Here is a 25,406-nt window from a genome sequence, read left to right as displayed (position 1 = left end):
CTCTGAAGACTTAGTGTTTTGGGAGGCTCCTCCCAGAAGAATAGCCTGAGGTAAAAAACTGGGTGCTAGTCATTTATTTGGAAGATGATCCCAAGAAAGGAGTAAAAGATCAGGGAGAATGGGGACAGGGAGGAGAAATGGCTAATGTAAAAGTTGTGGTTATAGGTAAGAGTGCTGCAATCTGCAGAACCTCTAAGAATTGTGGAGAATGCCAACTGAAGGATGAGAGGCTAGGGGATCATCCATCCACCGTGGGCTGAAGCTCACCCAAGAGACAATAATACATCCACATTTCTGGGATGCACTTGCTAATTGGTGGAGTAAGTTCCTTCTGGAAAATTCCCTGGGTGGTACTCTGTGTGTGCCTGAGATGAAACTAAGCCAGTGTGTATCCAAGCTCATCTGGAGCCAAACTTCAACATTGCAGCTGAATAGAGGTGAGCCTGCAGGATCTAAAGCCAAGTACCAAAATCTTCTGCTGCATGTAGTAAGTGGCTTGCTGGAAGTCAAGGAAAGACATTTGTGGTTCATTTTTCTTCAGAGATGCTGACCAAGACCTCAGAAACTCAACAAGATTGAAGTCACACTCTCTTTATGTACTCTGGGTTTCTACAGTTGCCACTTGTTTTTTTCTCAAAAGTTTGGATCTTTTGTCTTGGATATATGGGAGAATAACCCTTTCTTGCTACCTGGACTTAGGCATGGTCAAATGACTTACTTTGGTTAATGCAATACAAGAGGAAGGGACACTTCTGGACAATAGCTTTAAAAGCTGGTGTGTGATTCATTACCTCTTTGTCAGCCAAGTGCATGTTGAAATGAACTTCATAAATCTGAGATCCTGCATAACTGTGTAGCATAGAACTCTCACTGACCCCTGATGGACAAATTACTGAGAGTTTGGGGAAAATAAATAGAGTTTGGGGGGTCCATTTCTTACTGTAGCATTACCAAACTTATCCTGACTAATATATCTGTCGGGAAACAACATGTATGGAATTTGCCTTTTTATAATTTAGATATAAAAAACACTTGTTGATTAAATGGTAATGATTGCGGGGGGCGGGGGAGTGCAAGTGGACAATTGAACCTATCTCACCAAAACTAAAAGTGCATTGTGCATCTGAAAGTTACCTAAATCATTTTATTTGCTGCTTTGATCATTGTAGCCACTATTTTCTTCCATTTGCCACCAATGTATATCCACCTTTATTTGTCATTCTTAGAAAAGCCACACCCAAGAGAAAAACATTTCATGTATAATTTTATGCATACCCTCGCACTGTACCCATCTTCTGGAAGGCCCTTCCCGTGGCCTCTATCTGTTCATGCCCCGCCCCCTGCCAGCCCCACACCTGTTAGTGCTCTCAGGAGTTCAGCTGACATGTCAGTGTCAAGTGGCTAATAAAAGCAATCAGCCCAAAATGAAGGAGTTAAGCTTTTAACCACTTCCTGTGGTGGTGTAAGCTGGATCTCAACCCAGAGGAAATGCCCATCTCTTGTACCATTTCCCCATGGGATGGTGAGTAGTAGGGGCCAGATAGACCCAGCACAGTCTTGGAGTTCATCTCATCCTTGAGGGAACCCCGAACAAAATGCTCTGGAAGTTTTATAGACCTTGGGGCTGGGGAGGGTGCAGGGGAAAGGGTTAGGAGTGGGGAAGTCCTGGGTACTGAGTCAGAGAGGGGAAAATATCTTTAAGATTTTCTCCTCCACCCCCATAAGAAGCCCCATAGAGGAAGCTGAAAAAGCTCTGCCCAAGCCTGTGAAGAAGACACCTGGCTAGAAATACAAAGAGGTAAAGTGATGCCAGCCCAGGGCCCCGAGATCTTAACTGCGCTTCCCGAAAAGGCTATGTACAAAATCTGGCATGTGGAAGGCACATTTCCCCATAATGCCTGCCAGGTAAACAGCCTTCATAGTTGTTTGATTGGGCCTGAGACATCATACGTAGACTTTTAACCAAACAGCTGGATTCCTGAAAAGCTTGTCAAAATGTTTTCTTGAAGGTCAAGGTCCTATCCCTAGCCAGTGGTTCAAAGTGGGAAAATCCTTGAAATCAAAGATTTGGAGCAACGGTTAGGTACCTCCTTTGTACCTAATACCAGACATAGGACACAACCAGTCAACCAAGGTCCATCCACATGAGGAACCATGGCCATGCAACATTCAGAAACCAGGGAGTCAAATGGTCAGTCTCCTGGACCCACAGTGGGGTCCAAAGGCAAGTCTAATCCAGAACCAAATCCCAAGGTGAAAGTTGTCGGGAGGAGGGGTAGAGATTGCACAGGGCTGCTCTGGGCCTGTTGGAAGCTCTAGCGACTAGAGTTGACTGCATAATAAGAAGGCTACTGACATGTTCTTACTCAGGCTCTGAGAGAGTATGAGAGCAGGGGTTGGCAGTTTTGGAATGGCTTTTCTAATGCAGCTAAGTTAGAGGACAACTGACCTCTATGGTGAGTCACCTTGCTCATTCATTAGAGACTGCCTGGCCAGATGTGCAGAATGCATCAAATTGAGCCCAGCCAATGGAGACCTCCCACTGGCTTTCCACACTCAACACAAACTAGTGAACACCATCCACATCACTGGGTGTTCTTGGTATATGAGCTTCCAGTCTTTGCACACCTGGTTCCTGAGTCTACTCTCCCCAGGTGGAACTCTATCCACCAACTTCAGATGGAACTCTATCCACCAACTTCAGATGGTGGTCCACTGAAAATTGCCTCCTATCCCTAACCTCATTGAAGGTAGCAAAGCCCAACAGTTTGCTATGATGACCTCATAGGCTGCTGGCCAGGGCCAAGTACCATAGCCAAAGGGATCCAAACTTACCCTCTTGTGCAACCTCACCCTCCCACCTTCTTTCCATCCCCCCCAAAAAGAGGGGAAAATCAATTTCAATCAACGTGGAATGTAATATTATCAAATATCAGCTGCTGAGGTCATGTGCTTTGAAAATTATCTTTGACAGCTTCTGGTCGACTTAATTAAGTGCTCCCCCAAAATGGGGAGGGGGGCAAAAATGCTCTGATTGCTAGCTGCTATGCCTTTGTGCTTTAGAGCTTCTATTGACAACTCTAAAAAAGATTGCCTTAGGGGGTTTTATTGATAGATTCTCACCTGATATTGGAATGATTCTTGCACAGATAAATCACATTTAGATTTGTTGCTAATTGAGGAGAATTGATTGGAGCAGGAGGGAAGCCCCCAAGGGGTGGTCTCCTTGTCCTCGTTGTAGGAAACTTTGGGGAAAGTGGGGAGGGGTGTCATCAAAGAGCCGAGAGCCTGCAGGGGAGGGGTGAAGGCCTGATTGTTTACCTGTCAATTCTGCCTTCCTCTGAATCCTGATCTACCACATCCCCTCCCAAAGGAGAGGCACAGAAAGATGGAGACAGAGGCAGGGAAAGGTTTGTTCCCGTTGCATTTTGGAGGTGCTGTTTCAGGAGTGTCTTAAGTCATGTGGCCATTCTCTTGGCCTTGATTTCTCTGTCTTCATTCCAAATTTGACTATGGCTCCCTGTTTAAAATACTTCAAGGACCTCCCTTTCAGGGCCAGGTTTAAACTCTATGACATGCTTCAAGTGGGCTGCTTGCATCTCAACCTCCTCCCCTGACACACTATAAACTCCAAAACTTCTAGCCTCTTTCTCAACTCCTTTAGGTCAGTTTCTCCTGGGGACAGATGGCTGAGACTTTTCCAGAAACCAGAGACTCAGGTTGGGTGCAGCCAGGCGGGCTCAGAAGGTAGAGCCAAAGCTGCCTGAGCAGAAGAACCTTGTGCCCCCACAAATCTCTCAATGCACCCCAGGAAACAAAATGGGGAACAATAGAGCTGCTCTTGCTGAAAACACAAGAGCAACCACCATCCTGTCAACGGGGCATTTCTCCCTCCCACCTGCAGTGAGCCCCTGGGTTTGTTGGTGACCAGCGTTTTCCCAGTTCAACTGTATGATTTTACAGACAGCTAATCATAGAGAAGGGACTTTTCCAAGGCATCACAACTAGGAGTCAGGTTAGAGTTAGAACAGGACTCTGATCCCCAGAGTGTTTTTTGTTTGTTTGTATGTTGTTGTTGTTGTCATCATCACTTTGGGGTTATTTTTTAGACAAGATCTCACAAAATTGCCCCGGCTGGCTTTGAACTTGCAAGCCTCCTGCCTCAGCCTTCCTAGTCACTAGGATTACAGGTATGCACCACATGCCCGGTTTATAACCCCACACTGATGATACCTTATTCCCTCTCCTTTGAAGGTGTGGGTAGTCACACTAGCTCTTAGCACCATAGTGATGGAGGCCAAGGTGGCCTTTGATTCCCTCAAGCTTCAGTTCTCTCCCTTTCTTGCCCAAGTGATTATTCCTGCCTAATTCCTGAGAGTGACTAGAGTAGAGAGACATTCTGGAGACACTTAGTGGCTGGTTGTGAATTTTGAATTGCGAATCCATTTACAGATTTGTGGTAGTCTAAATTATTGCTGCTCATAAACACTTGCTGCTCCTTCCCTTGGGAGAGTTAAAGTCCCCAACCTGCTGAACTCAGGTGTGGCCATATGGCTTGCAGCAGTTACTAAATAGAGAGTAGAAATGATGAGTGTCTTCTAGACTAAATCTTCAAGAACTGGGATGTTCTTGAACTTCATGGTGTGGTCTGCCAGAGGAGCATGAACTCATGTGTGAAGATGGTGCCTCTGGCAGACTAGGTATCTGAGTGAATTAAGACAAATAGAGACTTGCAACAAAAATACATGAACTGTCTTGTTTAAGAGCACTTGTTTCTGCTGCATAATCCCACCTGGCCAGGGTCTGAACAGGTGTCTGTTCTTTTACAGGAAAGCATGATTTTACGCTTAAGCTCCTCAGCCATTAGTATAGACACAGCACACCATAGAGCCTCCAGGGGCCACAGAGAGCCGCTATATGTGGGTCCAGCAGGCCCCAGAGTGGGGCAAACAAAAGGCCCCAAGCTTCCTTCCTCTGGAGCAGCTCCTCCTGGGCCCAGCCAGTGGTCACTACCTGGAGGACAGGTCATGGTCACCACACTAGATATCTTAATTTTCAAAAAGGTACAGAAATCTTTAATTTTTTTTAACAGAAAGTCACCCTTCCTTAAATATTAGCTCAAATTTTCTGTAAGATGCTACATGAACCAGAAAAATATAGACTGTCTCCAGATTGCAAGACGCTGGTGGGCAACCACTGATTTTTGGTCTTGCCACTGACATGGTATTTATCAAGTGCTAACCAACCTGTTTGAGGTAAACAATGATAATAATGATGATGATGATGATGATGATGATGATGATGATATAATATGCAAAATTTTTTTTCTTTCATCATCTCATAAAATCCTCACAACAAATTCAAGAGCAGTGTAAAATGCTGTCTCCTATTACCAGATGAGAAGCCATCAACCACCTCCAACTCAGCCATAAGATCCACGGAGATCTTGGCCATTATTTCTTGAGGCATCTCACAAAGCATATCTATTGCTCACTCGTTTCCTATCACCATTGCTTGTCACCTACCATGCTGACCCTCTCATTTTAAAATTTAGAAAACTGGTTCAAAGGCTTGAAGTGATATGTCCAAGGGCACACAGAAAGCCATGGATACTGGTCAAAGTCAAAATCAGATGTCCAAGTCCTGGCTGAAGATTTGAAAAATAAGAGGCAACATCTCATTCATTCTCAGGGTCAAGGCCAACCTCCATCTTCCAGGTTGGTACTGTCAAAAGGCGGTGCTGCCTGCTCTCCACTGACCCCACCCCTCCAGCATGGGAGACTGAGGGGTTTGGCTCTTCATGGTTATCTTTCAGCTGCCTCCATATTCTGAGATCCCTTCTCCCACTCCTCCGTCTAGCCTGCAACAGGGAGCAATAGCAAATAATTAAGTGCTCAAGAAATCTGGGCTCAGAGATGCAAGCACCTGTTTCTCAAAAATTCTGAGAACTCTGAGGTCCCAGAAAAAGAAACAGGAAGAGGGTGTGAGCCCCAGGAAGAGGTTCTGAGCTGGGTCCCTGGCAACAGACAATGGCTGCTGCAGAACCTAGAGGCTGAGCAAGGTGGAGGTCCAGGTCCACGTGGTTCTTAAAAGACACACATATGCTAGATATAGTGGTGCACTCCGATGATCCCAGAGGGTCTGGAGGCTAGGACAGGAGGATGGTGAGTTCAAAGGCAGCCTCAGCAAAAGCAAGGTGCTAAGTAACTCAGTAAGACCCTGTCTCTAAATAAAATACCAAATAGGCCTGGGGATGTGGCTCAGTGGTCAAGTACCCCTGAGTTCAATCCTCTGTTCCACCAACCCACCACAAAAAAAGAGACTACATATGTGATGGTAACTACAGACCCATTTGTTCATTTTTTAAACTTTGATCTTTATAGTCAGGTGCCCTCCAGTATGTCAGGACTCCCTTTGGAAACACTGCCCACCTTCTTGGTTCCCATAGCCATTCGAATTAGCAAAACTCAGACAGTGCATAGTTATGAGAGTCCCAGAAGGGTACACACCCTTTCATGTGAATACCATTGGCCCCAGTATGTGTGGACGCCACATCTGTGGATTCTACCAACAGTATTCGCATTGAAAAAACCCAAGAAAGAAAAAAAAAGGACTTCTTGACATCATTTCTTAAACAGTATTTTACAACTATTTACATAGCATTTACATTGTATTACGTATTATAAGTGAACTAGGGATGATTTAATGTACATAGGAAGAGGTATGTGCATTATGGCAAATACTACACCATTTTATATTTCTATTTTGGTATCTGCAGAGTTCCTGGAACCAATCTCCCACAGATGTCGAAGGACTACTGATCATGGGGAATACTGTCTGTGGATGTTCAGGAGGCAGTAACTTTGTTGAAGAGTAGGTTCGTGCCCTTTGTGTGTTTGCATTTCACCACTTTAAAGTTGTGGGCAAGGCCATTCTCTCTTCAACACAGGGAGGAGCTTAGCCCCAGAGAGGCTGACAGCCTCACCCAGATCACGGAGCCAGTCAGCACTAGCCCCAGCTTGGACTCAGGCTTAAAGTTCATTGACCCTCCTCACACCTCTGAGACTCAAGAGAATTGCTACCTGTCCATCCCAGGACCCAGAATGTCTGTCCTCAGCAACACAGGTGGCCAGAGCTGTCCTTAGGGTCCAGAGCCATTGCAATGATCAAGCAGAGGACCAGTGACCCAGGGATGCAGCCAGGGTGATGACTGGAGACTGATCCCAAAGGACCCAAAGCTCAGACACACAACAGGCTTCCTTCCTGTCCCCAGGTTGAGTTCTAAGTTTCTTTTTGTAGAGGGTCACCTTCTCCAAGTGCCCCTTAGGAACACTGGTATTCTGCTGGCCAGATACAAATTAAGCTGCCTGGTCCCTGCCCCATTTTTCTCCCTGTTTGGATTTCTATTGGTTCCTTCCTTCCACCTCTGCTCTTTTCAAGGTTCCTGGAGGTTCCCAGGGCTGGAGTCACAGACAAAGCATGAAGTACCTGAGAGGACCCCCAGAAGGGGCAGTGTTTTCAGTTTCCCTTTCCTGCTTCCAAGCTCTTCCTGGGCATCAGCTTCAGGCTGCTGAGCAACTGAACACCTGGCTGAGGGAGCCAGAGTGGGAGCTGAAATTAGGCCATGTCCCGCTGCTTCAGGTCCAACTGAGAGCCCTAGCTACTGGGCATGCCAAATGAGAGCAAGGAGTCTCTTTTCTAATTGGGTTCACTTGGTGGGGATTGAGGAGTGCTGTTATCACAAATGCTTCTTGTGCATTAGCTTTGACCCTGATTGGACACAGATTGCCCTCCATGCCCTCTGCAGAAGGGCCTCCTCCAGGGGCAGCAGTCTTCTAGGCACCACCCCCTACTGCCTGCCTTCCACCTGGGAGGAAGGCCCTCCTCTTTCTCGCTCTGCTGTTGCATGGCCCCCTGAGCTAGAAAGTCAGTAAAAATGCACATGTGAAGATGTCTTAATATTAAATATAATTAGATATTATACCACATGCAGGGCTGTATGATTAGTGAAATATATGATCATTAGTTATTAGATTAATGTGTCTACTTGTGTAACTGAAAGCCATTTTCAAGCTGAAATGAAATAGCTCAATTTGCTGTAATTGACTGATCTCCCAGAGAGAGAGAGTCGTACATTTGCTTATGTACAAGGCAATTTCTTCAGATGTCATCCCAAATGCAAGACAAAGAGCAGGTTTTCTCTGCACTCCAAATTGCAGGGCCAGCCCTGCCCTAACGAACTGTTTGGCAATAGCCAGGTCACTTACAGGTCCATTTGGGGGTTCTCAGGGAATAGAGTCCCAGATTTCTTCTTGCTGAGGGGTTACCTTCGTCTAACTTCTCCAAGTGCCCCCTAGGGAACATTGGCATCCTGCTGGCCAAAGACAAATTGAGCTGCCTGGTAGACACTTTACCCTGGCCTCTCCCCCATTTTTCTTCCTGTTTGGGTGTATTTTGGTTTCCAGGACAACGAAACTGCAACTAACCAATAAAAATGATTGCAAAGCACTCTCCAAATAAAAAGACACAACTGGAGTACTTATTATTGTGGTTATGATCTAATAATATCCAGATGCTAACAAGGGCAGCCCAAGATTAAATTAAAAATAGGCAAGCTGTTAGGCAGGCAGAGTTGGCTCCCAGGGCTGCTTCCCCAACCTCCCTTTCCCCTGATGGCAGGTGATTCCTGTTGGCACAGGTAAGACAAGGCTTCATCTTCCAGTAAAATAATAGGTGGAGCAGCAGTAGTGAATGTGCTCTGTGGGCAGGAACCCTCTGCCCCTTTAAGGGCAGCAAAGAGAGGAGCCATATATGGGTAGGTGATGTACACCTTGACTTCAGTGGCTTGGCAGGCTGAGGCAGGAGGATTGTGAGTTCAAAGCCAGCCTCAGCAACCTAGTGAGACCTTAAGTAATTCATTGAGATGCTGTTTCTAAATAAAATACAAAAAAGAACTGGAGATGCGGCTCAGTGGTTGAGTGCCCCTGAGTTCATTCCCTGGTGCCAAAAAACGAAACAAAAGCCATGACTGGGAAATGAACAATTACCCTAGGTTGAAGCCCATCCTTTAAAAATTCCTTCGTATCTCATTTTATCTTCACGACTTCCTTTGAAATAAGTGACTTAGATTGTCACTCACCCCATTTTACAGATAAGAAATCGGAATCAGAGAAAAGCCTAAGTATATAGGCTTAGGTAAATTGCCTTCCTCTCTGGATCCCAGATTCCTCTGGGGGAATAGAGTATGTTCACACATTCTGTTTTTTATCATAAGAATAGAATAACTAGTACCCTAATTTTGCTTCTAAAGATGTTTTCCCCTTTGTAGAGTGTTTAGTAATCAAGAGCCTTGAAAAAAACTCCTTAAGAGACTTTAACTGGAGGTTTCACTTGCAATTTTATTTCTGAATCATGCAATCAATCAAATTAACAAGTATTTATTGAATATCTAACAGGAGCTGAGCTAATGCTGCAAGAAAGCATGAAACAGAAGCCTAGGATGCGGCCCCTCCACAAGGAGCTGCTAGCTGGGTGTGGAAGCCTCTGCCACAATCCGGAGGAAAGGCAAGGGATGCAGCGGCCACATGCAACAGGAAGGCTTTGGATGCCCTAGGGTCTCTTTAAAGGGAATAGAAGTCACTGTAGGCAAAAGAGGACAGAGAAGGCTTCTGGGACAGCCAGGAGAGGTGGAGTCTGAAAGGTCACCCAGTAGAACCTCAGCTTCTCAAAGCACTCATCATCCTCTGATGTGCTATGCATTTTATTTATCCATCTTGCTTTTCTCAACCAGACTTGTAAGTTTCATGGGTGGGAGGGTCAAGGGAATAGTTTTATGGCTTCTTGTTTTGACGGGAAAGGGTTGGACCCTTACAGTGTTAAAGGGGAAGATATGGGGCAAGGACCTATCAGATCCATGTTCGTACCATCCTTGCTCAGCACAGTGCCTGCAGGGGTGCAGTAGCTACTGTCCCCATGCTACAAATTACCATGCTACTGACTTGCCCTCGACTCTAAAGAGGAACTACCATGTCCCAGCCCTGCCTTCATTCCTCAGCCTTTGGCCATCCACTGAGTGTGTGTGTCTGCCCAGCTGGGGATGAACCATACACAGACTCTCCTCTTTGCTCAAATGGGCTCATTCCCAGAACTTGGAATAGAGAAGAAGGAGAAGGAGAAGGAGAAGAAGGAGAGAATAAGACAATCTATTCTTCAGGTTGAAGACCACTGAAGACTAGTTATCAGTGAAAATGTTTAAAACAATGGAGAATCCAGTTACTTGTTTTAAGAGAAAAACCTTTTCTAGAAGTAGCTGGTCAGACTCCCTTATTGACCAACGTGAATCACACAGCCATCCCTAGGATAAAGGAGGCTGGGGACACAGGAGGATCTGCCATGGCTAGTTTAGACCAGTCATATTTCACTACATTGCTCCCCAAATAGAACTGGAGTTCTGATGAGCAAGGAAAGAGTGAAATGGCTACTTAGGTGAATGACTCACAGGGTCTGCCTTTCCCAACTGATATGTGTGTGTGTCCATGTGCCAACTGATGCACAAACTGAGTTAATTAGCAAGATTATAAAGGGCAGCCATTTTGAACCAACTTCCCCAGCTAGAGTTGAGCACTGGAATAAGGGTAGTTAGTGAAAGCAGAGATAATAATAACATCTTTCTCAAAGGAGAAAGATGTGAGAATTAAATGAGTTCACTCATGGAAAGCAGTTAGAACAGAACAAGATTTTGCTAGATGTTAGGCATGCAGTGTCATTATGAGACCCCACGATGAACTAGACACTCTAAGTGCATTATCTATAATTCTTGAAATAACCCTGCATGTTAATCCTAAGTCCATTTTACAGATGAAAGAACTGAGGTTCAGATAGGTTAAGTAAGTTCTCAGAAGTCACAAATCAGCAGCGCAGGAGTTGGAAGCAGTCTGAATGCAAAGTCCAGCTCTTCCTAAGAGGATGTGCTCTCTTGCCACAAAATATTGATGAGTTCAGCCATAAGCTTCAGCCTCACAGAATTTCCCTCTGGCCTTCTGCAGCCCCTGAAGCTATAGTTGCCTCAGATGGGCAAAGCTGCTTCTGCAGGCCATGTGACTTATCCTGGATTTGCACACAGGAGCTCCAGGCATGATCTTTCCCAGTTCCTCCTGTGTGGCACCGTATCCCACCCTCCCCCTTCCTAGCCACCCTCTGCAGGCAGTGGGTGGTGTGTGAAGCTCCTGAAGCGTCCTCTGTGTGAAAAGCATTTTGGCACATCCACCACCTGGGTCTCACAATCTGAACTGATCTCAGGCCCTGTGTCCTTGTGTACATACCTTGTGTATGACCTTGCCCTCTTCCAGGAGGGACTTCAGGTGAGGGGTCAGAGAGCCTCAGGTCCTCCCAGCACCTCCACAGCCCTGTGTCCACCTCTCTACCTACCCAAATTCTATGCCACCTTTTGGCACTCAGGCAGAGTCCCACCTCTTCCATCCAATGTATTTGGACTGCTGCTGACCATGGCCCTACCTATGTCTCTGCTCCTCTATGTGAGAAGAGACCATGCTTGATTCCTGTGTCTCAGAATTGGCAAGGACTGTCCTCCTCCATGCCTCCTCTAGGAACAACCGCTGGTAAAATACTACGTTTCCCTTGGGCCTCCTTTAGATGCAAAGTAAGAGGAGGGAATAGAGATGTCCAAACAAAACAAAAACCTTTAATATGGATACAGAGAACCTGGGCTCAATGCCTGGCTACTGTGGGGAGGGGCCTCTGCTGTTAACCATCCCAATCCTCGTGCTGAGGTGACAGCACCTACCTTTGTAGAGGCTGCATACCCCACACCTCAAACAGTTAGTATAACACCAGGATGGCAGAGGAACAAGTGTTTGCTAATAGAGAGGCCATGGCTAGGAAGCTGGAGCCAAGTGCAAACCCACCCTAAAAATGTGTGATGACAACTCAGGAATGTAGATCAACCTCCACCAGCCAAGCCTGGTGACATGAATGAATTTCATCCACCCACCCTACAAATAACAGCTCATAGATGAAGAAACTGAGGCACAGCATATTTAAATAATTAGCTCAAGGTCAACAGCTAGAAGTGGGGAAGGGGGAAAGTCAAGTTCAGAGACCTCCCTCTGCAACGGTGGAGTGAAAGCATTTCTAATCAGGATCCCCCAACCGTGGTGAGGATGGCTCCTGACACATTCTCCTGCCAACACACACATTTCAGTGTTTGTAAAACGACAAAGGTGACTCTTTTGTTCTTAAAGAACTGGTTGTAGCCAGATCATCCCTATTCTGTAGAGAACCCTGATCTCCCCCTGCCTCTCTCTCTCCCTCTCTCCCGGTTGTCCCACCACCCTCCTGCTGCCTGTTACCATTGTGCATTCTGTACTCATCCCACCCGCAAACTCTCGACATCGCCCGAAACAGACACCGCATACCGAATCAGCACCCGCAGTGCAGCACCCTCTGCCAGCCAGCCAAGGGGCGCCTGCCTCCATACAAGCTGGATGCAGAGGAGCAGAGCAGGACCCAGGCGGGTCCCTGCAGTCCCCCGCCCACCCTGAGCCTTAAAAACTTCACTTTCAGGCCAATTTCTAGTGGTTTTTCATTCCACCAGATAAAGCTATCTGTGGAGTACCCCATCTATCCACCCACCCATCCCTCCATAGATGTATTCATGTTAGCCACGGCAACTAAGAAAGCCATTCAAATTGAGGCACTGAAATGAACAGAGATGAACAATAAGCTAAAACATGCCTAGAGCAAGTTGAGAAATAAACAGGTTTTTAATTTTTTTTCCTTCCATCTCTTGAGTGTCTGTCTCTGATGGATGATGTGACAGAGGAAGGCAGCTCCATAAATTCTGAATTCTGAATACTAAATCAGTGAGCGGCAGCCGGGTGCTGGGAGCCGGACCCCTTCTTCCTGGTGCGGCTGTTTTATGGGGACTCTGTGACCTAGCTTTGCTCCTCCTGAGCTCCATCCCCTGACCTGACCCGTGAACAGGCAGTGGGGACACAAGCCATCACACTAACCCAAGAGGACAACTTGGAATCCCTAACTCAGGAAATGAGGTTCAGAAAAGTCAGGTCACACAGAAATGCTGGGATCTGTTTGCAATAAAACAACGTGGGTTTTTGAGACTCAGGCCAATCCTAAAAGTTAAAGCCATTTCCCCAATTTGAGCTGAGCTTCAGTTAGTCATGTAACTTGCACACAGCTAGCCTGTGGCAGAGATGGGACTTGAGCCCTGGTTAGTTTGTATCCAGAATTCACATCCGTTGTAGCAGAACAGTGCTTCCCAAACATTTTTAGACTGTGGAACATAAACAAAATAATATTTGTGCTGCATACTCAATAAACTAGAAGCTTATTTGGGAGCTTTTCTGTGGGGCTTGATGGAAATTTTTTATTGCCTTTTCTTTATACCATATAATTACGATGAGAAAAATAAGTATTGGGGAATATATTAAATATTGAATGTGTATAAAACTTTTGAATAATAGATTTTCAAGTTTGTAATGAGAAACTAGCACTTACATCCATGAACATAATGTTTTCTTATTGCTTTATGTTTGAAATGACTACACACCAATTCCTGATCGATACCTTTTAATGATGGTCTCTTCAGATTCTCAATAATCACCACTCATAAGAAACTTTGTTCACACAAGTAGGTAATAAAAATTTTAAATCATTTTTACAGACAGTTAAAAAATTTATAACAATTGAAGTTATATTTTAAGAATCTAACAGCTTTTCCTTTTGCTTTCAGAGAAAATTGCACTGGTGAAATTTCCTGTGACATTACCTTTGGAACTGAAATTTGACCTATCAAATATTTCAACAAAATGCCAATTTCAGCTCAATTTGAAGGATGTATGTGCAAATTGGAGCAGTCCTCCACCCAGCGGTTAACTTAGACCTCCCCAAAAGGACTTAGCTACAAATGGAAAAGAGTATCTAACAAACATAAAGCAAAGACTCTGGGCTCCATCTGTCACTGAGCCTTCCAGAAAGTCCACCAAGTAACCCCCTTGGCCTTACATGCCATGTAACTTGGATATCTGAAAGTCCTTCAGCAGCTCCTAATGTTCCTTGCACTCAATGGGGGACCACTTGGAGAAACAGGCAGGTCACATAGCACTTAACGATGCATTCAGCATGCCCTGGAGGGACAGTGCATGCACTATGTGCAAGTGTCTCACATTGTCCATGCTACAGGTGAGGACCACAGGGTGGCCCTTTGGAACCTGCTGCCCCAGACTGCTCACAGCCAATGCTGAGACTCCAGGGGCTCTGGGTATCCCAGGAGTTCCCAGGGCAGAGGGCACCACTATTTCTTTGCCTAATTATAAACCATTTGTGGCTGGCTACCTGTTGGGAAGTTTTATTCTAGATTGTGCTCCTGAGAATAATTATTGAATAGAGTGGTTCATAATTTGAGGTAATATTCGAGGTGTCTCCTCTCAGGGCTTTGATGGTGTTTCCTTTCTTTGCCACTTAGGCACCTTTTCAGGGAGGGTGGATAAAGCCAGAAATATGGAGCCATTACCTCACTTAGAATTTCAGAGAACTCTTTTGGAAGTCCTTAGCAAAACAAGAATGCATTATGAATCTCGAAATAGTTATAAGACATGTAGGTATTTGAATGTATTCACTACAAAGAAATGACAAAGGTTTAAGATATGCTAATTACCTTGAATTGTCAATACCTAATGTATACATTAATCCAAACATCATGTTGAACCTCGTGAATGTGTGCAGATGTTATGTGTCAACACACACACACACACACACACACACACACACACACACACACACCAAAAAAATCAAAGAGCTAAAATAAGAAAGCCCTTAGCATAAATGGAGGTCTAAAAGCAAGTATTTGTGAACAAAAATTTTATGGCATGTTGAAGGGGCATAGAAGTCTCTGAGCACAGATTTTTAAACATAAGATAGAGAAGAATACAAGATGAGTAAGAGTCATTTTCTTAACCAGCTGCACTCCAAATCCCAGAGTCAAAGGTGAGGAGATCACCTAGCAGGTGAGAAAGATCAGAGGGTACAGGATTGGGGGTTAAGTGAGGAGATCCCTGCCATGGAGCCCAGAAGCGCTGACCCTTTGGAGCTGGGAAGTGGCATGGGGGTGGGGAAGGTAAAAGGAAGGCTGCAGAATGACTGAAACCCTGATTACAGATCTCAGATGGATGCAGGAAAGTGTGAGAGCTGAAGGGAATATCATTTGCCTGCTCATGGGTAGCCCAATCCAACACGGTGCCTGAGTAGAAGACCTGAGTTCCAGGGGATCAGATCCGTTCTGGAACTGGTTTGCCTGGTATCCAGTAAGGAGAGCCACCATCATACCGAAACTTCCCCAAAAGAGATGTAGGTGTGGTCCATAGGACAGCCGGAAAAGAGGCCAAGAAACTATGCAGGTGGGACAGCAGCAAGTCAAAACATAGACCTGGCATCTGGAAGTCACTGGACACTAAAGTCATATGCTACATATGGATCAGGGGTGGAGTCAGTACCCCAAAACTAAAGGATAAGGTAATCTCAACAGAGCTAGCAAGTTGCCCTTCCATTATGGCTGCAAGAAACCCAAGCCCCAGAAATTGATTACTCCCGGGAGGAAGAGTGTAAAGCAGAGATTGAACCTGAACTGAATGTTTAAATGAGAAGTGGTGAGTCCTCCTGACTTGGTAAGTTTGTTTTCCACCTTTGGAATTGTAGAGAACTGTTACATAGAAACATGGATAGCTATAATTTTGCACATTTAAGATTGTGATGTATAAATAATCTATACCTGTCTCAGAAATTATAAATGAACTCATAACTATTCACTTTTGAGTAAAACCAACATAAAGAACTAGAAAAACCTGTTTATGGAATAAACCATTACTGAATCTCAACAGTAAAAAGAGGTAAGTATTTACTTTATAAAATGATTTTTCATTGTGTAAAACATGTTACTTCTAAAGTCTTTTAATTGGCCAGGCATCTTAATGTGGTTAAAATAGTATTGAATTTTATAAAACTCATTTTTCTAGGCAATCATCCAGCTCAGTGTTGAAGGAATCTGAACTCATTTGCTTTAATTCAGACATCACCCTGCTGGCTTTGTGCTAGAACCAATGAGAGGAGAGGAAGGATTGATACAGATGGACAATGGAACTGGGGGCTGTGTGGATGCTGGACACTATCAAATGATTTAAGCTCTGACCTCAGCTGTACTACCAACCAACTATGGGGCCCTCCAAAAGGCCCTCCTCTTGGGCTTCTTTTAGAAAGGGAAGATCAGACTCACATGGCTCTAGAGTTTCTTCCAACAATAACCCTATGGCTTTGTATTAAGAATGGACTTGGGTTGTAAACCGGCCTGTTTGTGTTCTCATAGAGCATAACACAGAATGGGATCATGTCTAGGACTATGGGTACATGCTAGGTAGCATTTAATAAGGTGCATATTAAATGCCTTCTGTATACCAGGCATTGGCTAGGCATTGTTAAGGAAATAAAAGAACATCCCACTTCCTGCCCTCAAAGGAGCAAGACAAGAACCAAAACAGTCAACTGACTTCAGGTCCAAGGAAAACAGAGAACTAAATCCCATAATTATGGTTTTCATCAATATGGTCAGCAGAACGATGGAAAAATAGGGGTTTGATTAGCATAGGAAGGATCTGGACCAATATTTTGGGGATATGACTCTGAGAGTTTATTAGCTGACCTTATTAGCTGACCTTAGTGTAGAATGCATCATGTAGAGATTTTCTGATTCCTAAGAGTAAGTTTAACCCGTATAATCTTAAACCTCTATCAGGATAAGTTTTAATTCTATCAGAATAAACTATTTTGTCATATATATATGCATGTTTGTGTGTGTGTACATATGCATATATATGATATGTGTGTGTGTATATATACACACACACACACTAGGGATTGAACTCAGGTGTACTTAACCACTGAGCCACATCCTCAACCCTTTTTTATGGTTTTTTTTTTTTTTTTTTTTTTTTAGAGACAGGCTCTTGCTAAGTTGCTTCTTTGAACTCACAATCCTCTTGCCTCAGCCACACAAGCCAATGGAATTACAGGCACGTGTCACCATGCCCAATGATTTTGTCATATTATTTTTATGTTTGCAGTAGAATACTTGATAATAAAATAGGTATTGAGATGTCATATACCAAGGCTAATGTGAATGGTAAGACATCTTTTTACAGGGACTGGAGTTGTGACTCAGTGGTAGAGCGCTTGCCTAGCATGTATGAGGCACTGGGTTCAATCCTCAGCACCACATTAAAATAAATAAAATAAAGGTATTGTGTCCATCTACAATTTAAAAAAAAAGAAATCTTTTCATAGGAGATGAGTAAGTTGATTATATCAAAATTATGACTATGATACTTAGATTTATAAGACTGAGACTAGAGAAGGATCTTAACAACAGACTTACTTGTCCAAACCACTGGTACAGGAGGATCCTGAAGTGCTCCTAGGAAAAGAATGACAGTTAGGGCATTTATAATAATGTTAGTATATTCTGATAGAGAGAATGACTGAATCGGCCTGTGGTGAGGTTAAAGCCTGGTTCACCTTCTGGTAGTCGAGCTTGACTGGTTTTTGTGAATGTTAAAATAAACCATACTGCAGCTAAAGGTCACGATGATAGAATTAGCCTTATATATTCTTAAGTAATAATTAAAATTAATACCGTGAATGATACATTTGTTAGGAGAAGTGCTGGCAGAGCCCTGATTAGTGTTACTTCATATGAAATTATTTATGCTACTGCTTGCAGGGCTCCAATTAATTAATGAGTATTTTGAATTTGATGCTCTCTGAGCTGCAGTAATCAAGTGCTGAGCTGGATCCCACAGCACCAGCAGTTTCCAGAAGGAAGAGAGGTCATTGAGGGAAGGCAGGAGCCGGGACAGAGCTTCTCAAACTGCCCAGCAGCCGATGGTCAGCAACACAGTTACAAATCCTGCTGCATAACTGGGGATGGAGGGTGGACAGTGATAAATAGGAGAAGGGGGTGGAGTGAGCTTCAATCCTCAAACACACCTGAGGCTTTTGCTCTGGTTCTATTTTCTCCTTTCTCACCCAGTCATGTGCTGGGAGTATCTCCACAGTGCAGCTGTGGATGGCAAATCCCCCAATTCTCTTTAACCAAATTTAAATAAAAAAGAAAGAAGGAAAGAAAAAAAGAAAAAGAAAAAAGAAACCCAAGCCAAATTCTTGCACTTAACACAAAACTCATTCACTTACTTAAACAAGCCAGACTCCCCTTCTTTTATATATCATTCTTACCTTGCTGTTTCCAAAATTTTCCAAATTTTGTTTTGAAGTACAGAAAGTACAAGTCAGAAATAGAAAGTTGGGAGCCATAGATACATTAGTGGAAACGAAGAAGACCAAAACAAAGTTAGTTTTGGCCAGTGAACTACACTCAGCTGTTAGCTTCCTGAGAACCAAAGAGAAGAGGGAAATCATCATACTGTAGAGCTAATAAAAGTAACTATATCAACTGTTTATAATAGACCCAGTCTTCCTGAATGCTCAGAAGATGTTAAGGGTGTTATGGAAGGTTTCCAGAAATTTGCTTTGATTACCCCAATGAATAGAATATAAAATGAATTATGTATTTATCAGGCACCTACTGTTATATGGAGTCTTTACCAAACACTGCAAGGTAACATGAGGCATAAGATACATTTCTAAGGTAGCACTTAGAATAGTGCAGACTGGAAAAACAGTGACAAAGGCTTTGTCATATCATCACAGTCTCCTTAAACAAGGCAAAGGCACTCAGGGTTGAGTGGAAACCCAATTTTGCCATCAGGAAGCCAGTCTTTTCTCATCTCTCCTCTCCACAACTTCCAAAATGGTGTTTAGCCTCACACCTAGTTCCTCATGTTACAATATGGCTGCTCTTTTATGCAACATGTTTCCATTTAGGATTCAAAAAAGGAGAGAGCAGCCACTGTATCAGGAAGGCAGACTCTTCCTCAAAATTACCCTGACTCTATCTCCTCCATAAAGCCAGAGAGTGTCCCATGTTCACCTCTAGCTACAAGGGAGTCTGGGAAGGAGTATAGCTTTAACTAAACACCAGCCTGAACAAAATTGGGCTTTGTCTAACAATAATTGTGGGTTTTTTCCCCCAAAGACACTCAGTAAGTGCTTAATTTGTACCAAGCTCTCTGGGCAGCCCTTGCATACTGACAAGTTAGGTATGTCTCATGATTTCCATTTTAACACACACAAATACCAGGCTCTGAAGATTCCCATACCCATTTAAGCACTGCGTGTTCATCCATGCTGGAGCTAGGCCTCAGATTCCTGGATCCTAGCCATTCCTAGGGTATGGTATGTATGCTTAAAAATAATGATGCATTTATTTGGATACATTGAGGTCTATGCATCATCCTTTCAGGAAACATAAAATGAAAGTCACCTTCTGGACAAGCCAAGGGCGCAGCACAAACAAAAGTTCTGCAAGTGTAGTTGGAGGATGAAGTCACGAGCAGTAAAGAGCAAGAGTTGGTGTAGTACAAATCATGCCAGACAAATTTAATTGCTTTTTTTTTAATCTGTGGAAATGCCAGATGAGGAGATAAAAGAAGTGCAGTGACTATAATAGCTTTCGATTTCAGTGTTTCATGATAGTGACTTGGGCAAAGTTCTGAGTCAAAAAATAAATAATAACAATTCAAATGAGCCTGGCAGGGAGCTGGGAATGGAAGAGCCCCATGACCTGGGTGCTGGAGAGAAAGCACACAGGAGCCACCACACGTTGCCGAGAGCCTCATTCCCACTGAGTTCTGAGTCCACGCCTGCTGGAACCTTCCCATTCAGAGTGGTCCAGAAGCAGCACCTAGGCAAGGCCAGGAGCCTGATGGAAGTGCAGCATCTCAGGACCCACCAGAGACACCCTGTATCAGCACCTACTTGGGAAAAAAAATCTCCAGTGAAGTCACCTACACATTTTATTCCAGAAACACTACCCCCAAACACTGGGAAGTTGAGGGGCACTCTCCACTCTCTAATCTAGTGCTGTCTCTCTCACCTACACTCTGCTCCGCAGCAACATGTCATCTGGGAGGGACTGCAGTCCCCAGGTATTCTGCTCTGAATGTCACCTTCCCCACCTCCCCCACCAAACCCTCACCTCACTGCCCTGATGACAGGCCGTTCTCCTGGACAGTCTCAGTCAGACTAAGACACACATACTACACAATATTTATCTTTTTAAAATAAGAGCCAGTTGATGAAACGGTGGAATTCCAGGCGCTAGACATCCAGGGGTCATATCTGTGAGCAGAGGACCCCTCCCAACACACAAGGACAGAATGTTGAATGGAGTGCTGTCTGAGATGCCAGGGTCTAGGATAGACTCTTTTCTGTACTTGGTATTATTTTATTTCATTTTGGTGCTGGGGATGAAACATGGGGACTCACATGTGCTAGGCAAATGCTCTACCACTACACACCCCAAGTCCTCACCTTAGTTATTTCTCACAATCCTGGAAATTTTCATTATCTACCCCTTTTCAGGCAAAGAACCAGAAATTTAGAAAGGCTAACTTTCACCAGGTTACATGACCAGAAGGGACAGTGTGAAGCCTGACACAGACCCCTGCTGTCCTCCACAGGTGGGAGCCTCCCCACATGTGCCTCTCTCCTTGCTCTACCTACCTGTGCACATCCCCTGGTCCCACTCCCCAGGTAACTGTGAGAGACAATGCAGCTACCAAGTCTCAGAAGCTTACACACTCCTACAGGTGCTCAGCAGGTCAGGCAGGAAAACTAGGGATAAAGAGGAAGGAAAGAAAAGAAAGTCTATGAACTGTGTAGATTTTGAGTATATTCTTTAGACCCAACTTATTTCCAAAAACACTTGTAAATTTTCAGCATAAATACCATATACATTAGTCCCTTTATAATTGATAAAAGAGTGCCTCACACTGAGAGGGAATGAAAATTTCATGGAAATTCAGGAGGAGGATGATCACATCACCAAACCCAAACTTAGTCTTAGGTTCTCTGATTGTTGAAGCAAAAAAGTACTTTGACATTTTCCAATAAAACCATGTGTGGCTGGACGAGGGTTGCTTTTTCTCTTGGCACACATAGGGGAACATCTCATGAAACTGACCCATCCCTCTGGAAAAGGATGAGGAAAAACAATCTGTGGTCCAGAAAAGAGCGCCATTTGGTAAGATGCCCCCAGATGAGATTCACTTTGGGAAGTCACAAGTATTAGCACAGGAAGGGAAAATAATCATAAAGACAGAGATGGGTTCAGTAAGTGGGGGGAATCTCAAAAGCACAGACCCACTGAGAGAGACATAATCCCAGAGCAGAGCACAAATTAGATGAGTTTGCAATGGGAAGTGCAGAGAAATAAATAAATAAAAGGCTAGATGATTTAGATGTGCATATGCAGGGGCCAGGACACAAAGCCAGAAGGAAATAGTCTCTGGCGGTGAGATGGAGCTGGGGATATTGCAGCCAGCTCTGGGCATCTCATTACCCGACAGAGGTAGGCAAAGTGAAGAGAGTTCAGGGAAGGGCACCAGGCATAATTAGGTAGCAGGAGAGATTAATTTATGAGGAAAGATTAAAAACTAAAGTAGGAGAGCTGGGCTAAGAGGAGTCTGGCTCCCCGTCAATGTGGAGGGGATGCAGGAGGCACTCGGGCAGGTGGGAAGGCAGCTGGGGTAGGGACCCTGGGCTAGATCAGACCCATGAGGGGATGAAATGGGCCAGGGTCCATAAACATGGGAGTGGGGACTCTCTCACACATATTTACCAGGTATTAGGCACCTGCTATGACCTAGGTGTTGTGCTCAGCATTGTGGAGACAAAGTAATATAGGACACCACGGTCCCTGATCTTTAGTGCAGACAAATCATTGCTTAGAATTCAATATAGCAAATTCTTCTATGTGTAAAAATAGAAACAGCAAGCCCTGGGAACTAGAGAGGCCAAGGTATGTGAACCGAGTTCAGACGGATGGAAGTATTAGCTAGCCAAGTAAGCAGGAGGACATGGGATTCCCAGGCAGAGGGAACAGCAAGTGCAAAGCTAGCGGGAATCTGAGAACATCATGACATGCTCAAAAAGGCTAAAAAATTCCAGTTTGCCTGAAAAAAGGGGAAAATGATAAGTTTAGTCATCTAGGTAAGGGGCAGATCACAATAGGCCTTGGATGTGTAAAGCTCAGCAACTTAAACCTCAAATGGAAGGCTCTGTGGAGTTAGCAACTAAAGGTTTTAAGATAAAATATTTTGTGGATTTTTAAAAGTTGAATCTGGTTGTCATGGAAATATACATTCAAGGGAAGAGATGGTACAAAGACAGGTGATCACTGGACAACTATTTCCATTATCCAAGGAAGAATCTACAAGAGCCTGAATGAAGGCAAGGTGGGCAGATGGCTAGAGACTACAGACTTTTCTGGATGCCTGGCCAGGAAAAGTGGACAAGAAGGTAAAGTCTAGTGAAGAAGGTCCCAGTTGGGTCCCTGGATGGATGGTGCTACTCAGTCTTGACCTAGGGATTCTGGAGTTATCACTTATCTTAAGTAAGGCCACAGACAAATCCCTCAGAGAGGGCAGATTGTTGGGATCTCATGTGTGAGACAATGTTTAGAAGTTCCCTTTCTATCACTAGGAACAAAACCCAGGTGGAGCAGAGCTGGAAATTGATCTTAACTACATTCTCATTTTCTACACCCAACCAATAAAGATGCTCCTGAATTCAGATGCCTCACAGGTCACCTGACAAAGGCTCACTAGTCCCTTGGGAATTCCTGCCTGAGCAAGAGCCATAAAAGGAGGCAGAATGGCTGGCTGCCTGCAGCCCTAGAAATCTGACTGCCACCTCTCCCGGGAACACCATTGCTAATCTTCCCCATTCTGGATACCACCAAGCCCTTCAACCAAAGTTGGTGAAGTTTGATCTTTGAAAACCCATAGCCTCTTGTGGGCAGAGACTGTGTCCCCTTGCTCCCAGACCCCCAAAACTACCTTTCTAGCAGGTACTCAAGCAAAGGGGATCAATAGTTTTGAAAGCAATTGGTGGATCCTTGGAGCCTTAATTGAGCATTGGTGTTACCAAATCCATATTAAGACTTAACAAAAATATAAAAAGAGAGGCTGGGAGAGCAATCAGATGGTTTTGTAGAATCTAAAAAGGATTCCCACTCACTCGATCCAAATCTAGTCCCATTCTGAACACCCCCTTCTCAGGCATGATGTCATCTGCCTGATTGTGTGAGCCAGCAAACTATTCATTCATTCATTCATTCACTCAAAATGTATCATTCAGCTAGGGGCACCCCCTGTAATCCCAGCGGCTCAGGAGGCCAAGGCAAGAAGATCCTAAGTTTGAGGCCAGATTCAGCAACTTAGTAAGGCCCTAAGCAACTTAGCAACACCCTGTCTCTAAATAAAAAATATAAAAGGGCTGGGGACGTGACTCAGTGGCTAAGCATCCCTGGGTTCGATACCTGGCACCAAATGTGTATGTGTGTGTGTGTGTGTGTGTGTGTGTGTGTGTGTGTGTGTGTGTGTATGTATATATATATAATTTAGAAGGCAATGATGGGACAGGCAACTTTCCAGGAATGAGGACACAGATTCCTTGACCTCATGAAATTCACATTTTACTGGAGAAGACAGGCAATAAACAAATCAATATATAGTTTAAGGTCTTCAAAATTCTTGAAGGGTAAGGAGAGTGTGTGGGGTAGACATTTCATCAGAGCTCAAGTTAATGCACGAGGGGGCCACAGGCTGAGCCAGAGAAGGACCCCCAGGGAACAGGCTGGTGGGCGTGAGTTTGGTAGCAGTGAACTTGGCAGATGTTCTCCTTGCAGCCCTTCGTATTCAATCCTCGTCCTTCCCACTTCTCTCTGTCATCTTCCACCACTTGATTTCAAGCCCCTGGAATCTCCTTCTTGGATTCTGTAAAACACTTTCTTATTGTTCTCCCTTTATACCTTTCCAGTCCCTTCTCCAAGCTGCAGCTGGAGGATCTTTGCACATCTGGCCATGTGGCCTAACACCTCTCAGTACCCTCTTGCTGTTCTTAGAGTACAGACCAGCATCATCCCCTTGGCCAGCGAGGCTCAGCATGGCCTGGCTGCCCCCAGCCTCATCTTGTAACACATCCCACCCCCCAGCATCTCTCGACACCAGGCACTGTGACATACCTTCTTGCACACACAGCACACTCACATGTGTCTGTTACACTCCCCACTCAACTTTCTCTTTGTAAGTCCTGCTGTGTGCGTGTGTGTGTGTGTGTGTGTGTGTGTGTGTGTTTATTTTAAGATCTCAGTGTCTGTGAGGAAACCCTCCCCTGAAGTCCGACTTGACTAGAATCCTCCATTCTTTCTTGTTTAGAGCCATTTTTCTCCCTCCCATCACATACATGTGTGCATTCTTTGTTGTGACTATTCAATCCTGTGAGAGTAGGTGCGGTATCTGCTTTTAATCACCATGGTAACCCCAGCATGGAACACAGGGCTGGCGGGTAGTAGGCTCTCTGTTCATAGTTACTGAATGAATGAGTGATGCGTGAACACAGTTGTTTTTGAGGGAAGGAAAGCACAGCACCTCCCTCGTATGGGGAGACAGAACAAGCCTGGCACCTGGAAATAGCAAGACTGACGTGTAGCTGAGTTCCAGGGCCCATCCCAGAACCCAGGATGGCAGAACTACTCTCACTTTCAGACCAGACAGAGAATGGAGCATTTTTCTGAGAGCAGTTCAGCAGGGCACTGAAGCCAACTTCATTTAAAGAGGCATAACACTTGAATTGTCCTGGTCCTCCAAAGCACCAAGATAGCTCAGGAGCAATTGCTGATAAAGGCTGCCCCGTGAAGTCAGTTAGCACTCAGAAAGCCAACCTGCTGTTACGAGGAGACGATGGCACTTTGAATTAGGATGCGAGAAACATTTGAAGCATATTCATTGTGTTAATAGAAATGCCTAAGTATATTAGACATTTTTGGGCTTATTATTCATATTAGTTATAATATGGAAATCAAATTTTATTTCTAAATTGCAATCAAATGATATTTTCTATTAAAACTTTAATAGCAAGCCAAATTAAGCAAAGATATGGGTTACATATTAGTAATCCTGTTTGGTTATAACTCATACCTTTTTTATTTTATTATGAATCATCATGAAAATGAAATAAAACAAGACATTTTCCAAAATGAACTGAAAAGACTTTTTTTTTTTTTTTTTTTTGGTGGAACGGAGAAGCTGTGTAAGAGTTCAAATTAGAAATCCTGTCTTTGGTGAAATAAACAAAGAAAAATGTTAATGGCAAAGCTTCACATTTATGACAGTAATTTGCCTTCTTCTGTCACATGGTCC

The sequence above is a fragment of the Ictidomys tridecemlineatus genome, chromosome 13, assembly GCF_052094955.1.
Source record: "Ictidomys tridecemlineatus isolate mIctTri1 chromosome 13, mIctTri1.hap1, whole genome shotgun sequence".
In the NCBI taxonomy this organism is placed as follows: domain Eukaryota; kingdom Metazoa; phylum Chordata; class Mammalia; order Rodentia; family Sciuridae; genus Ictidomys; species Ictidomys tridecemlineatus.
This window is presented reverse-complemented; position numbering follows the sequence as displayed.